Below are 17143 nucleotides of genomic sequence, written 5' to 3' on the forward strand. Positions count from 1 at the left end.
TTTCTCTTTCAGGTTCCCTGCTTCCCTAGTTTGTACCCTTTAACTCCCTCCAGGTCCCTCAGTCTCAGTCTACTCTAATAATCTTCTTAGCGGGCTTCTGTTGTTTTTGTCCCTGAATAAGAACCCAGATACTGATCAGGTGGTCTGCCCCTGTCCCTCCTCTCAGTCAGTGAGGGTCCGGTGAGACTGACAGCCCTCTGACTGTGGGGTGAAGCAGGTGAGCCAGCCTTAGGCCACTCATTTCATCTTATTTCATGGTCACATTATGGGTCCAGAGATGAGCACACCACGCAGGGAGAACCTAGGAGAAGCAGTGAGAGTTTTGTGGGTGCTTCTGAAAAATAGGCTCTAACTTTCTTCTCTGGACCGGACACCCAGGCGGCACATGGCTGAAGCTGCTACCTCCTCTTGCAGCCACAGGCAGCAGGGATTAGCTCTATCAATGCAATGAGTGGTCTGAAAGCTGGGACAGGGCAGGGTGGGGGGTTAAAAAAGTATGTTTGGTGATACCATCTGAGCCCTAAATCCAGCTATGCCTTAGAGCCAGTCTTACCATGGAATTTTAACAGCGGCTTGTCACTAAATTCTTTTTCTTAAGCCAACATTGTGACAAGTTTTCTGCCATTTGCAGTCAGAATATGGAAATACTCAGGAACCTCTTGTTTAGTCTCATTAACCCGTATCAAGATCTGCTTTTCATGGAAAGATCATCTATTGCAAATTCTGAATACCTAACAATGCTTCAAAGTATGACTCACTCCTTCAAGAGGGTTTTCAGTTTTCAGCATCCGTTCGGCAGACCCTGAGCTCCTCTGGTGCAGAGAGGCGTGGGGGGTGTGCTGGGAGGAAAGGAGAACAGTTTGGTGTCTAGCTTGGCCATTCAGATCAGTTCCAACTTTGATAACAGCAGAGTAAATTGTATCTGATTAATCTTACCGCCAAAGACAATTATAAATTCTGAACCCTAACCAGAATAATAACAGTAAAACACATTTTAAAGTCCTGGAGAGCAACCAAAATGGTTTGGTTCCGCAAACAAAAACTGAAGAAGCTATGACCCTTGAAGAACAGCAGTCATGCTGAGTGATTGGTCAGGCTTTTCCTCTGAGAGCACTATCCACTTCCTATGGTGGATGGAGACGGGGCTCAGACAGAAAGTGGCAGTTCTACTGGGCTGAGGAGTCAGTAGCTGGAGTTTGGGGTTTCCACAGCAACTGGAAATTGAGGGGAGAGCATCCCAGGAAAAGGGGAGCCTCAGATGGGAAGTTCCCAGATCTGTACACAAACTTCCCTCAGATCCCCCGCTGACTCCTGATCTGTGCATTTGCAGAGGGGAGGCACAGGGAGCCTGGGGAAGCAACAGCTGGAATGCTGAAACAGCTGCTGCCTTGTGTTGGGAGAGGAAGGTTAGAGTTCAACTCCTATTCAATTAGGGAGGCATGGTAAACACCTACAACTTTCTATTGAGACCGCAAAAGGGCACAGTTTAGGAGTAAGGATTACTTTCCAGGACTAAAGGCTCTGCTCTAGGAATAAAGGCAAAACCAAAATAGACCTTGTCCTAACAGTCTAAAACCAAGTCTTCATAGCTGTGCTATTTAATACTATAACCTCTAGGTACATGTAGTCTTTGAAATTTAATTAAAATTAAATATACTTCAAAATGTACTTTCCAAGCCATATATCAAATGCTTATAGTGGTAAATGATTATTATATTGGACTTCACACATTAAAGAACATTTCTGTCCATCAAAGAAGTACTATTGGATGATGTTGCTCCATAGGATTGAAATAATATGTGAATAATTTAACTGCTTGCTGTAAAAAATCTCATTTTTCTTCTGAGGAAGATAGCAGAATCCAAAATCTCTTTAATTTATTTTCCATAAAGCTCAATATATAAAAAAAATATTACTAAGTGCGCAAAGCAAGAAAATGCATCCCATAGCAGAGAGAAACAATAGTCGATAAATACAGAGTCACATAGGACTCAGATGTTAGAATAAACATAGAATATCTATGGTAAATATGTTGAAGAATCTAGATGAAAATATGGACATAGAAGGTAAAGAGATGGAAACTTTCAAGAGAGATGTGAAAACTTCAGAAAAGAACTAAATAGAAATCCTGGAACTAAAAAATACAATATCTGAAATTGAAAACTCATTGGTTAGAAAATAACAGTACAATGAATACAACATACGAACTTACCAGAGAACTCAAAGACAATAGGTATTATTCAAACAAGGAGAAGAAGAACGATTAAAAGAAAAAGAACAGGGTCTCAATGATTGGTTAGATACTATCAAGCAATCTAACGTACATGAAATGAGAGTCCCAGAAGAATTCTTGAAAGAGAGAATGAAATAGAAAAAGTATTTGAAGAAATGTTGGCTGAAAATTTTTCAAATTTGGTCAAAACCAGTAATCGCAGCAAATCCCAAATAGCATAATTTCAGCCATCTAGATGTCTTTGACCTCAACCCAGCCTTACCCATTTACTACAAGATGCAGGGGAACTTCTAAAGGTACAATGAGGCCTGAATTAAGGACACGAATACTCAGAACTAGTGCTGGTGCTGGCAGAATCCCAGCGCTTTCTTCTCGGAATTTGGTTGGCTCTAGGAAACGACTCTAGGCCACTCCTCCTACCGATGGCCATTCTCTTTCAGGCCACCCTGCGGTGGGTTCTTCACACATTTTGGAAGTATTAGGTGGATTTGACTTCAGATTTAATTCAGTCTGAAAGAAATGTTTTCTTTAGATGGAGACTAACAATGATTTTTGAGAGCGAGAGAACATGGGATGAAGGTTGGGGGAAGAAACAAAGGAAAGTTAACTCAAAGCACCAATTACCCCTTATCAGAATCAGGTCTAGTGAGTGGAATGAAGAAAATATTGACAGGAGTTAGCCTCAGTGACTCAGATTCCTGCTGGGCCCTCCTTAGTCACATGGGTGAGGTGCATGTGAGTATCTACAGCACCTACAATGCTTTTCTTGGCAAACACACACACACACACACACACACACGCACACACGCGCACACACACATACACACACACACACACACACACACACACACCTGAAATTCCAGAGGTAGGTTTGTCTCCAGGGTTGGTTGAGTCAGCAGCTTAATGATGTCAGCAGGGATCCATGTTCTCTCCTGCCCTGTTCTGCTCTTCTCCACAGAGCTTTTATCTTAAGCTTGAGTTTTAAACACGCTGCTGGGGCACGGGCCATATATGTAGACTAGTTGACATAGAGCAAGCGAAAGAAAAAGCAAGAAGATGCCTCAAGCAAGGAATATATGTTCTTCATTTAGTCCAAGTCAGCCAACTTAAGTTGTACCTATAAGGGAAAAAGTATTTATCTTAGATGCTAGCAATAGGATTTTAGAATAGATATGCGAAAGTAACTATAACTTCAGTTTCTCAAAAAAAAGAAAAAAAATATCTCTTTGATATCAGAGAGATTCTGGAGTTACATTATCTCGATAATTTAGAATTAAATCTCCCACAGCAACAGTAAATTACATTTTTGTTTGTTTTATGTAACTAAAGAGTAAACCGATGGGCCTGAAGGTGCTGTTGAAACTCATTACCTGAATCATGGGGCTGTCTGTAGTACCAGACATTTCTCCAGCCCTTCCCAATGGGTCTGAGAGGCAGCAATTTCTGTGTTTGAAACAGTGTGTAAGCATTTTAGGTAATGAGTGACAATAAACATAGGGTCAATGATAGAGTTAGTCCACTCACACACAGTACCACCCAGAAAGTATTGAGGGCTCTAACAATAACAAAATTTAAAACAATAAGAACAAAACAAAATGGAAGAGAACCTTGAATTGAAAATTATGGGAAGAGTTTTGATCAAAAATATAAATGAAAAATAAGCAAATTATAAAAAATATCTAAATGACAATAAATTATATGACTACTCTTAGTCATTCTGTTGTGTTGTGAAACCAGTTTGCTAAGTGCGTTTTCACACTCAACTGGATTTGTGTTCTGGTTTGGCCTAGCCACTGTGGTGCACGGAATGTACCTGGGGAGTGAGGAAAACAGTGGCACACACCTGTGATCTACTCGTCAGGATGAGGTCACAGCTTGCATTCTAAGAATTAATAATTAAGTCACAATGAAGTGAAAATGCTGTTTTCTTTGGTGAAAGGGAACTCAGCAAGTTCAGTCTCACTGTTTACATACTGACTTGTTTTACTTAATTAATACCTGCAGACTTGGTTTAGCTACCAAAGGTACAACTAACAAGTTTAAAAGTTAGGTCCTGCATCATTTCTTTTACTATTAAAGGGCATTGGTCACACTGCCAGTCACCTGGTGATCTTACAGGCACTCTGGCGTGACTTCACTTATTACCCTGAGGCAATAAATGAGAGGTGGATACCCAAGCAGAAATGAAGTGGGGGTAGAACGCACAGAGAAATCACTGGAGGGCAATGGCCCAGACGCTGCGGAAAGATGTGGTGAGAAGCAGACACAGAAAAACATCCAGAGAAAACTGGCCTAAAGCAATCCTTAGTGGGGGAATTCTTTTCAAACTATGATGTTTGGCACACTAGGAAATAAGGACACAAAAGTAAAAATCCATGCCAGACTCAGCAAACAGCAGCTGGGACCCAGGAACCCCAAGTACAGTCCTGAGCATGGAGACAAGACTGCTGGTTAAGCATTGTTCTCTACAGCCAGACCACACACAGAGGGTCACCATTGAGTGAAGGACAATTAGAATTGGCTTATGTGTATGCCTTTGAAAAGCAGGAATAATGCTTTCTGGACCCAGACACTTATTTTGAAATCTTTCTAATGGCAACTCCTTTCACAAGCTGTGACCCAAACACACTCAAGTTGAAACCTCTTCTCTTCATCCCTGGTCACTTCTGCTGCCCACGCTCACAGCAGGGTTCTTGGTGCCTCAGACTCTTGGAGAACCTCTGTCTCTGCCTGAATTTAATTCTTTTGCAGCTCTCTCAACTATTCACCACCCTGCACACCGAAGATAAGGAGATGGGAGTGCCTGCTCCTGGGGCCCTGGTGCAGCATCCAAACATTCCTGGAAAAGTGGCTGCCCCTCTGAGCTTCTGGTGGCGTTGTTGCAATCCACTGGCTTCCCAGACACTCCCTCTCACTCCCCGAGGACTTTGCCTTCTAGGCCACAATATTCTTTTACATCTCCACCCACCATCCTTCCAGGAGATGTTACTGTATTCATGAATTACCTAGTCAATACTCTGGCCTCTCAAATTCCTTAATCTACAACCTCCAGCACCCACTTCTCTGTCATACCTTAGACCTTGTCGTTGATCAAATCTCCCACTCTTACTACAACTCTCTCATTCTGTCTAGTCTAAGCAGCTTATTCACTCCACTGTCCCCCGTCTTATTGAGGCCCTTAGCCGGCCCCTGTACATGTCCTTATCCATCAAGTCACTCTGTCTTTGTTTGCCTTTGAAGCCATGTTACATTCCATGGTCCATTATGTCAATCACTATCTTGCCAATGTCTTAAGCTTACTGGCCTATCTTGCCCTTTCATCGCACTAGCCTGGGGAAATACAATCCTGAAAAAAACTCAACAACATAACTTCTTCACATCTTCTCCTAGGCAGCAAGGCACAGCTGGAGAAGAAAGTCCTCCAGCTGATCAGTCTTCACTGTCATCATCCTCACTGACTCAAACCACCTCCACCCTGGGAAACCCCCCTGTCCTCTTGCCCACTCATGCTTCAGTCTCTGAAATGAGCATTTCAAACAATTTTCTCAAGGCCTTAGTCCCCATCTCATCCGTCACTGGTGGCAGCTGTCTTTGCTCCTTTCACAGATGAAATAGAGGCCCTTGGGTGGGGATGATCTCACTTCCTGCCATCTGCACCTATAAACCGACTTGCACATGTGCTCATCCTTTGTTCTTTCCTTCTGACAAAATGGAAGTGACATCCCTCCTCTCAGAGATGTCCGCTCTCTTTCTCATGTCGTGGGTTACGACCTTCTCAAAAAAGGTATGTGGCCAATTATCCCCCTTTTCTATCTTTGATCTGTTCTCTTAATTGTCATCTAAACAAGCTCTAGTTACTCCCATTCTGTAAAATCCCATTTCTGGATCCCAACTTTTCTTCATGCTTCTACTCTTTTCCTCTCCTTCCTCCACAACCAACTGGTTGGAAGAGTTGTGCATAATCACTGTTTGCCCTTATTCAACACCTGTTTACTCGTCGGCTTTCTCAAACTGGTTTTCCCCCTACTTCTCTATTAAATCTATTTATTCTCAAAGTATCTAGTGACCTCCATGCCCCTAAATCACATGGATACTCCTCAGTCTTTATGTTAGGTGACCTCTCAGTGGACTTTAACTAAGCTGACCCTTCCTTCTTTTTGAGAAAAACTATCATATATGTTCTTGGTATCCAAGCTCCTGCTTTCTTCTGGTTTTCTTCCCACATCTGTGGCTACATATCTCTGTCACTCTGCCAAATTTGCCTCTTCTACTTGATCTTAAAATGTTGGAACTGCTCAGGCTCGACCTTGGCTCCTCTTCACTTCTCACTCTACACCCTCCGACTCAGTCAACTGATCTCCTTGCATGGTCACATCTTCATGCTGTGAGCTCTCAGGTGTGTACGACTGCCCAGACTTTTCTTCAATCTCCAGAGCCACTCAGCTGCCTGTTTTAAACTCTGCTTAGATAGCACAAGCATATGTGTCTAGAACTAAACTCAAAGTCTTTCCCATCATGCTGGAGATCTTACATTTTCCCTTCCAGATCCATACACACACACACACACACACACACACACACACACACACACACACACACACACACACTGTCCACCCAGGAGGCTGACTTGGTTGACTGTAGCTACTGGATCACTTGCCTCTGACTTCCACTTGGGTTTGGCTACTGGGGATCCCTGGCGAGAGATTGGGAAAGGGCGGAGAGAGAGTTGAAGGTGTTTATTCCCTTAGCTCCCTCTCTGTGGTGTTGCCACAGGCTGTCTGAGTCTCTTGATTGAAGGTCAGTGCTTCTCTCTTTCTTTTCTTTTTTTTAAATATAGAAAGCTTCACAAATTTGCTTGTTATCCTTGTGCAGGAGCCATGCTAATCTTCTCTGTATCGTTCCAGTTTTAGTATGTGTGCTGCAGAAGCGAGCATGACTGCTTCTCTGAACTAATGCTTCTCCACATGGCCCTCCTCCTCAGCTGCTACTAGCCCTTGGTTAGTGCCTTCTCTCTTCTGATTTCCCTATACCCATCCAGACCATTGCAAATAGTTCCCTTTTAAAATTATTCTATTTTTTATTTTTATTAAGTATTATTATTATTTATTTATTTATCTTTTCTTTCTTTTATTTTTTTGAAGGGAGGAGATGAGAAGCATCAACTTGTAGTTGCTTCACTCTAGTTCATTGATTGCTTCTCATATGTGCCTTTACTAGGGGCCACCAGCCATGCCAGTGACGCCTTGCTCAAGCCAGTGACCTTGAGCTTCAAGCCAGTGAACTTTGGGCTCAAGCCAATGAGCCCATCCTCAAGCTGGAACCCCAAGGACCTCAGTGTTTCAAGTCGATGCTTTATCACTGTGCCACCACCAGTCAGTCAAAATTATTTTAATTTGAACACACAAACTGTTTATTACTGGCACTCTGACTGATACAATAATTGATACTGAAGTTGCACCAGGAATTAGATCTTCACAATGGGGTTCTGGTATTGAGTTGATCATGTTTGAGGAGTTAAAGGGATAACTTTGTGGAAGTGGGAGGTTCAAAGGATGGCAATAGATGCTAATAATCTATGCACGCAGTGTATTACAACCATTCAGATCATCAGTGCTCATAGCACGGGATGAAGAGTAAGTGGAGGGAGGGTACAACTTTGGGAGATCAAGAAACCATGGCATTTAGTTACTCGGTCAATGGCAGTGAATTTAAAGATTGTGGGGTCACCTGGTTTGTTTTTACAGCTCCAGAGTGCATATATAGGCAAAAAGGTGAATTAAGAGCTATGAATATATATCCTTTAAGAACCCTCATGGAAAATTAAGTCTCCATGGCAAGCTTGAAGGAATCTCTTATTCTGTAGTCCTTATAGTTAACAACCAAGCCCTGGGCCTCATTGCAAGGGTTGCTAAGTTAACATGCCAATTAAAAGTTTAACCTTTTCAGGCCTGACCAGGCAGTAGTGCAGTGAATAGAGCGTTGGACTGGGACGCAGAGGACCCAGGTTTGAAACTCCAAGGTCACCAGCTTGAGCAAGGGGTCACTCGGTCTGCTGTAACCCCCTGGTCAAGGCACATATGAGAAAGCAATCAATGAACAACTAAGGTGCTGCAACAAAGAATTGATGCTTCTCATTTCTCTCCCTTCCTGTCTGTCCCTATCTGTCCCTTTCTCTGTGTCTCTGTCACACACACACACACACACACACACACACACAAAAGTTTTTAACCTTTTCAGATCTCTTATGCTAATGTAAGGCACTACTGGGATATAGATAATGCTGAGAACTTTGAATTTTAAATTCCCCTGAGCCCATTTTCTGCAAAAAATGCCTTTTCAGTAACTATACCTAGAGCAATCACCTCAAGACTAGATGCCTATGTTCCTTAGACCCATTCTCTCTTTCTCTTGTTTTTCTTGCAACTCCATACCAAAAATTAGATCTCCATCTAGTCCAGAAAGAGAAATAGAAAAGATCTGTGCAAGGATAAAGTAGCCTATCCACAAAAAACGTTTTAAGATTTTGACAAAGGGTATCAGGAGGAGCGAGAAGAACATATGTGTGAAGAGATTCTAAGGGTGTTAGACCGAAGAGGAAGATAGTGAGGCTCCATCAGGTTGAGTTTATTGACATGAGACATCACCTAAGATTCACGATTGTTCAAGTACTAAGGAGTGTTGTTAACAGTCTGTTCCTTTTGCTAATTAGAGGCTAGAGTCTGTGATGACCTATGGTTTTTTAGGCTAAAATTCTGTATATTCTTTGGCATCATGTAGAACAGTGGTTCATACAGAGTGGTGACCATGTCACCTGGGACCATCAACATCAACTGGGAACATGTTAGAAATAGAAATTCTTGAATCTTACCCCGAATTGACAGACTCAGAAACTCTGGGGATGAGGCCTGGGGATTTATGCTTTCATAAATTAATCTGATACACGCTAGGGTTTGGGAGCCATTGCTGTAAAGCAAATTTATATGTGCTTATGAAGCACCTGGGGATCTTGTTAAGATGTAGATTGTGATTTGGCAGGTCTAGGACAGGCCTGAGATTTCAATGTGCTCTCAGGCAATGCCCAGATGCTGCTAGTCTGACTCTCACTTTGAGTGGCAAGGCTGTACAAGGAAGGACTCTAGAGGCTCAAGGAATGCTCTGAGAGGATGTGAAGAGCGTTTCACCAAGGCAGTAAAAATGCGTTGGTAAAGGGGTTACCAGGCTTCTCCAACAGTAACACGCTGAGCACCAGAGATAAGTGTGGATGCTGCAATGGAATGCTTTCCCTGCCTCATCGGGACCATCAGTGACAAGGTCAACACAATTACCTGAATTAATCGCAGGGATGGAGTGCAGTTGTATAGGCAGGGATCTGTGGCAATGGCTAAACCACCAGATTCCTAGAAATGAACTGGATGGGTAGTTTACTAAGTTCTTTCTTTTTTTTTTTTTTAAGTGAGAATCAGAGAGAGAGAGACAGATGGACAGACAAGGACAGACAGACAGGCAGGGAGAGCGATGAGAAGCATCAACTCTTAGTTGCGGCACTTTAGTTGTTCATTGATTGCTTTCTCATATGTGCCTTGATGGGGGCTCCAGCCGAGCCATTGACCCCTTGCTCAAGCCAGGAATTGAAGCTCACCTCAAATGCTTCTTTTGAAGCTCTCTCAAGTATTCACCCCCCCTGCACACCGAAGATAAGGAGAAGCTCAGTGACCTTGGACTTCAAGCCAGCAACCTCTGGGTTCAAGCCAGAGATCATGGGGTCATGTCTATGATCCCACACTCAAGCCTGTGACCTTGTGCTTTTGAACCTGGATCATCAGTGTCCCAGGTCAACTCTCTATCTCAGGGGTCCCCAAACTACGGCCCGTGGGCCACATGTGGCCCCCTGAGGCCATTTATCTGGCCCCCGCGGCACTTCTGGAAGGGTACCTCTTTCATTGGTGGTCAGTGAGAGGAGCATAGTTCCCATTGAAATATTGGTCAGTTTGTTGATTTAAATTTACTTGTTCTTTATTTTAAATATTGTATTTGTTCCTGTTTTGTTTTTTTACTTTAAAATAAGATATGTGCAGTGTGCGTAGGAATTTGTTCATAGTTTTTTTTTATAGTCTGGCCCTCCAACGGTCTGAGAGACAGTGAACTGGCCCCCTGTGTAAAAAGTTTGGGGACCCCTGCTCTATCTACTGCACCACCACCTAGTCAGGCCTAAGTTACTTCTTTATATATACACAGAGAAAAATTTTAGCTTTGCTGGGCAGAGATCTAACTTGTATTCCCACAATAAAAATATATGGCTTCTTACCCAGTTTCTAGACCTAAGCCAGTTCACAGACTCAGAGCCCTTTGAGAAAGGACCCTGCAACTTTCCCCAGGACTAGAGGGACCAGTGACCAACCATTTATCAGAGTGATTGGGCACTGGGGAAAGGGAACTATCCAGCTTTTTGGGGTGGTGTATGTGGGGGGGGGGTGAGGGTTGTTATCTTATGCTGATCCCTAGACTAGAAATGACTTCCAAGTCCACTCTCACAATGAGTGCCATGAAGATCAGGTGATAGATCTTAAATTCAAAGGGTCCAGTGAGACCAGAGACCCACATAATCCCCTGCCCTAGAATGTAAAGTTCCAGCGCACACATTAAGTTAATTGATGGAATCCTCATGTTGGTTCCTAACAGCCTGAGGGCTATTATGGCAAGAATAACTAAGTAGAATCCCCTGGTACAAGCAAACCACTACCAAATAGCAAATCAAAAGCAATGTTTTATTCCTGTCATCATTGGGAAAACCCACAAGCGTGTATCTCCAGCTTCCCTCTTGCTTTTGACCCTTTGCATTTTCTTCCCTTCAGTGCCCTGCAGATCATGCCCCTGACTACATCCTGCTCCTCTATGGAGCTTTTTCTGATTCGTCACTTTCACAGGAACTTGCCTCTGCCCAGAACTTCTCCATGGCCCATATTCACTTGAGGAGATATTGCTTATACTCTAAAACAATTCGGGCCCTGGCTGGTTGGCTCATTGGTAGAGCATCGACCTGGCATGTGGATGTCCTGGGTTCAACTTCTCATTAGGGCACATAGGAATAGTGCCCATCTGTCTCTCCACATCTCCCCTTCTCACTTTTCTCTCTCTCTCTTCCCCTCCTGCAGCTATGGCTCAATTGGAGCAAGTTGGCCCTGGGTGCTGAGGATGGCTTCATAACCTCTGCCTCAGGTGCTAAGAAGAGCTTGGTTGCTGAGCAATGGAGCAACATGCCAGAGGGGCAGAGCATCTCCTCTTAATGGGCACCCAGCCAGGATGCATACAGGAGTCTGTCTGCCTCCCCTCCTCTCACTGAATTAATTAATTAACTAATAAAACAATTGGTTAACCCTCATTAATGGTAAATGTAAGCTTGCCTTACAATTAAAAAATATATTTAAATACAAAAGTCAGGTGTGTTGGTTGTAAAGCACTATAACAATACAGAAGAATATAGACTATAAACTAACTCTTTTCTCTTCCTCTTCTCCAGAGGTAACCAGAGTTAAGTTTTCTACTTAATTCTCTCTCTCTCTCTCTCTCTCTCACACACACACAATCTGATATATGGCTTTGTTTGCATGTCACATATAGAAATGACACTGTACCTATTATTTTGTGACATGATTTTTCTACTCAAAAGTGTATCACAGACATTATCTTATATCCTACAGATTTACCATATATATATATATATATATATATATAGATATAGATATAGATAGATAGATATTTTTTAAATTAAACTTTCTATTTTGAGATAATGTTAGATTCACATGCAGTGGTAAAAAATAATATAGACAGATTTCCTGTACCCTTTACCCAGTTTTCCTCCATGGTAACACCTTACAGAATTATAGTACAATATTACAACTAGGATATTGGTATTGACACAATCCATCAATTTTATTCAGATGTCCCCAGCTTTACTTGTATGCATTTGTGTGTGTGTTCTATGCAATTGATCACGTGTGTAGGTTCATGTATGTACCATCACAGTTAAGATAGTCATTCCATCACCAGGAGGATTGCTGTGTTGTCTTTTTATACTACACACTTCCCTCTGGCTTCCTCCCCTGATTCCTGATAGCCCCTCATCTATTCTCCACTTTTATACTTTAATTTCAGAAATGTTATATTTACAGAATCATATAGTATATAACCTTTCAGATTTGGCTTTGTCATTCAGCATAACTTTGAGGATTTCAAGTTGTTAAAAATATCAACCTTTTTATTGTTGATTAGTAGTCTATGATACGGAGTACCACAGTTTGTTTAAACACTCAGCCATTGAAGGTCATTGGATTGTTTCCAGTTTGGGGTTATTATAAATAAAAGTTATGAACATTTATGTACAGCTTTTGTTTGAACATAAATTTATATTTCTCTGGGACAAATGCCCAAGAGTATAATTGCTGGGTTGTAGGGTAGTTGCATGTTTAGGGAAAATAGGCACACTCAGATTCTATAGATGTTAAGTGTAAAGTGGTACAATATTTTAGGAGAGTAAATTGGCAGTTTATCATGTTTTAAAAATGCATATTAATTTTAACATAATTTTGCTTTGGAAACTATTTTATAGAAATATTTGTTTATTATACACACATACACACACAAACACACACACCAGTACATCCATTGCAGCATTATTTGTACTAGGAAAAAATTTTAAAACAACCAAAATGGCCATATAATACCATAAGCTATGGCTCTTTTTATTCTTTGGCATTGAGTTTGGTGCTAACTGTTATCTTACTTTATTTATTTATTTATTTGTGTTTGTTTGTTTATTTATTGTGACAGAGACAGAGAGAGACTCAGAGAGAGGGATAGATAGGGACAAACAGACAGTAAGGGAGAGAGATGAGAAGCATCAATTCTTCATTGCAGCACCTCAGTTGTTTGTTCATTGATTGCTTTCTCATATGTGCCTTGACCAGCGGGCTACAGCGGAGTGAGTGACCCCTTGTTCAAGCCAGTGACTTTGTGCTCAAGCTGGTGAGCCCATACTCAAGCCAGTGACCTCAGGATTTTGAACCTGGGTCCTCCACGCCCCAGTCAGATGCTCTATCCACTGCGCCACTGCCTGTTCAGACACTGCTATCTTATTTCAATTTGAAACTCCTTCTGTAGGAATTAGAGTTTAAATACTTTTTTTCCACAAGATTTTTGATGATTTGCATTTCTTACTCTGGGCCTAATCACCATATTCTTTGCACAAAATAACACTTGAGTGGTCTTTTGCTGATTTTTAGACATTTTTATATAGTTGATATTGTGGGTAACCTTTTATCTATTGGTCTTGATGTTTCAACATAGAACTTTTACATTTAGATTTCTATGTAATAAAATTTGTCACATTTTTCTCTAAGCCTTTTCATCTTGTTTTGGAAGAGTTATCCTACCTTCTATCATTATTTTATTCCTATTTTACTAGAGATATGTTGCACATACTAGTTTGTAAGTTACCTTAAATCCTTTTTGTTTCTTCTTTTATTTTTACTTCCATCATCACCTCTTTTAATACTCTATCTCCAAATAGCATCACCTCTTTTTATTTATTTATTTATTTATTTATTTATTTATTTATTTATTTATTTACAGATACAGAGAGAGTCAGAGAGAGGGATAGATAGGGACAGACAGACAGGAACAAAGAGAGATGAGAAGCATCAATCGTTAGTTTTTCGTTGTGACACCTTAGTTGTTCATTGATTGCTTTCTCATATGTGCCTTGACTGTGGGGCTACAACAGACCGAGTAACCCCTTGCTCGAGCCACCTTGGGTCCAAGCTGGTGAGCTCTGCTCAAACAAGATGAGCCTGTGCTCAGGCTGGCGACCTTGGGGTCTCGAACCTGGGTCCTTTGCATCCCAGTCTGATGTTCTATCCACTGCTCCACCACCTGGTCAGGCTCAAATCCTTTTTGGAAGAGATAAAGGATATATAGATCCTAAAAATAAATAAAAGTGCTGTATGAGAAATTGGAAATAATTTTTATTTATTTATAACTGTCATGTTCCTTGACAAATATAATTCTAGCTGTGCCACATACATTTTAAAGTGATACCAGAAGGAGTAATTATGCCATAACTTTAAAGGAGTATGAACACCTAAGGGAAAGGTGCTGTTTAAACACATTGCTAATAATGTGTTTGCACATTTTTCAAACTGCTCAAATTACATTCACGTGACTCAACAGCCTGACTTACACTGGCCTCCTTTGAGAAGGACAGAGAATGAGAGGAGGTCAGAAAGCCACCCCACAGGAGGCTGTGAAGGCACGGATGTTGTTTATCTTGCTACGGACAGAATCAAGAGTGCACCATCCAGCCATTGTGACAGTCATGATTATGTTGCCTGGTTGTGGGGTGCAAAGTGAAGAAAAGTATTTGGTCAAAGATTAGCACAAATATCAAAGTATTTAATCAGATTCAAAATTTAAGTTGATTTAGCAACAACAAAAATAAAATAATTTAGAAGTAAAAAATGAGATGAAGAAATGAAAATGGAGATTTATTCCACATGTTGTGGGTTGATATTTCCTTGGAAGGAGTGGACAAGAAGTTTTGATCTTTACAGCATCCACATATTAAAGTAATTTAACTAATTTAGACATGTTTGCCACTACCACAAAAATAAATAAATTATAGTGGTCTCTAGACTGATAGCTAAAAAGCCAATTCACTGAAAAGGGAAGGATGTTGAAGGTACTCCCATTATGTAATCAGTACAGTATGTCAGTCCTAGTGGTCTGGTTAACCAAATGAGTGCACATTTAGTGAGATCTGATATAATTTTTTCCTAGAACTACCCTGCTCAATTACAGCAATATAGGTTTTACTGATCACAGGCTGCATAACTTGGAGATTGAGCATGGTTTTGGGGACAAAGATGCTTTTATGTCTTTTGGTCTTCTGTGGCCTATGAGAGAAGATGTGTCAGCAAAGCTAACATGGTTCCTTTCTTTACTTCCTTTATTTAGGAAACTGCTTAAGGTTAAGTGATCATAGAACTTGAACAAATTTCTGTGCTCATTTAAGCAAGTCTCTTCATTTTACAGAAGAGGAAAGAGAAGAATAAAAGTTTCAACTTGTTGGTGGTCATGCAGCAAGTTCCTGGCAAAGCTTGGAATATACATGTAGGCCAGCATTTCTTTCATTGTAGGACAACGCATGCTCCAAACATCCAGGCTGGATGGGACCTCTGGCCTATTTCAGGTAACTCAGACACTCTCATATTCTTTCCCAGATATAAAGCCATGTTGAGTTAATTGCATTGAACAACTAGAGTAATAAATAAGGGATCCAGAAACTGGGTGTCTGGACCTGAGGTTAAAGCTTTAGTCTTTTTTGTTTTTCTTCCATTTAAGAGCTGAGTTTGAGTCTTTGCTTTGAAGATCAAGACGTGGCCATTTGTTGTAGAGAAGCCAGGTCACCTGCCCCTGCTCCATCTTGCTTGTTCTCTTTTTCTGCTGTCTCTGTAGTTTGAAAAATGCATAATAGCAAAAAGTTGGGGGAACTCTAAGCTGAGGGTAGGAGCATCACCAAAGAGTGGGAGAGAGTTGCCTAAATGTTAATTGAGCATTACTCTTCTTAAGATTTGCGATTGGCTTTATGTATTTTGTTTTTTCTTTATATATTTAGGAATCTGTAATTTCCCCCTAGGTCTAAGATAGTTTCTTAGGCCCCTGAAAAGCCCCCAGGCTCAGGCACCATGCTCACAGCACCTGTGGGATGAAGGGCCTGGAAGGAGAGGCATTCCTGTGCTGTGAACACCTCCCCTCCATTTCTACAGCCCCTGCCCCTCACCATATCCCCCTGGAGCCTCTTAGTCAGGTTTGACTACACTGGGCTCAGGCACCATGCTTACAGCATCTGTGGGATGAAAGACCTGGAAGGAGAGGCATTCCTGTGCTGTGAACACCTCCCCTCCATTTCTACAGCCCCTGCCCCTCACCATGTCCCCCTGGAGCCTCTTAGTCAGGTTTGACTACAGTGGGCTCAGGCACCATGCTTACAGCATCTGTGGGATGAAGGGCCTGGAAGGAGAGGCATTCCTGTGCTGTGAACATCTCCCCTCCGTTTCTACAGCTCCTGCCCCTCACCATGTCCCCCTGGAGCCTCTTAGTCAGGTTTGACTACACTGGGCTCAGGCACCATGCTTACAGCATCTGTGGGATGAAGGACCTGGAAAGGAGAGGCATTCCTGTGCTGTGAACATCTCCCCTCCGTTTCTACAGCCCCTGCCCCTCACCATGTCCCCCTGGAGCCTCTTAGTCAGGTTTGACTACACTGGGCTTAGGCACCATGCTCACAGCACCTGTGGGATGAAGGGCCTGGAAAGGAGAGGCATTGAACACCTCCCCTCCGTTTCTACAGCCCCTGCCCCTCACCATGTCCCCCTGGAGCCTCTTAGTCAGGTTTGACTACACTGGGCTTAGGCACCATGCTCACAGCACCTGTGGGATAAAGGGCCTGGAAAGGAGAGGCACTCCTGTGCTGTGAACATCTCCCCTCCGTTTCTACAGCCCCTGCCCCTCACCATATCCCCCTGGAGCCTCTTAGTCAGGTTTGACTACACTGAATGGGGATCCTGGAGTGAGTTAGACTTGCTGAAAATGACAAATTAGGAAACTTTGAGTAACACAATCTCTTCTTATTCAAATCCATTTAAAAACAGGTTAGCAAGTCAGCTGTCACATCAAATTCCCCTTCCTTCCTCCCAGCTTTCTTTTACTCCTGTATTTTTATTAACATCATACTGTAAATGTCATGCTGCCAAAGGCAGGGCTACAGTGTACATGTGGCATTTCTTTGGCTACTCAATAGCCATTCTACCTTCCACATGACATCTGATTTCTCCTCCAGTGTGTGCAGTCTTAGGG

General features: G+C 42.0%; 1 non-coding gene across 1 annotated transcript; it reads right to left on the reverse strand.

Moving 5' to 3' along the window:
* Positions 1-7060: 7060 nt before the first annotated feature.
* LOC136401936 (U6 spliceosomal RNA) lies at positions 7061-7167 on the reverse strand. Its single transcript, XR_010750859.1, has one exon. It is a non-coding gene; the product is annotated as a U6 spliceosomal RNA (small nuclear RNA).
* Positions 7168-17143: the final 9976 nt, after the last annotated feature.

This window comes from Saccopteryx leptura, chromosome 3 (assembly GCF_036850995.1).
Source record: "Saccopteryx leptura isolate mSacLep1 chromosome 3, mSacLep1_pri_phased_curated, whole genome shotgun sequence".
Classification (NCBI taxonomy): domain Eukaryota; kingdom Metazoa; phylum Chordata; class Mammalia; order Chiroptera; family Emballonuridae; genus Saccopteryx; species Saccopteryx leptura.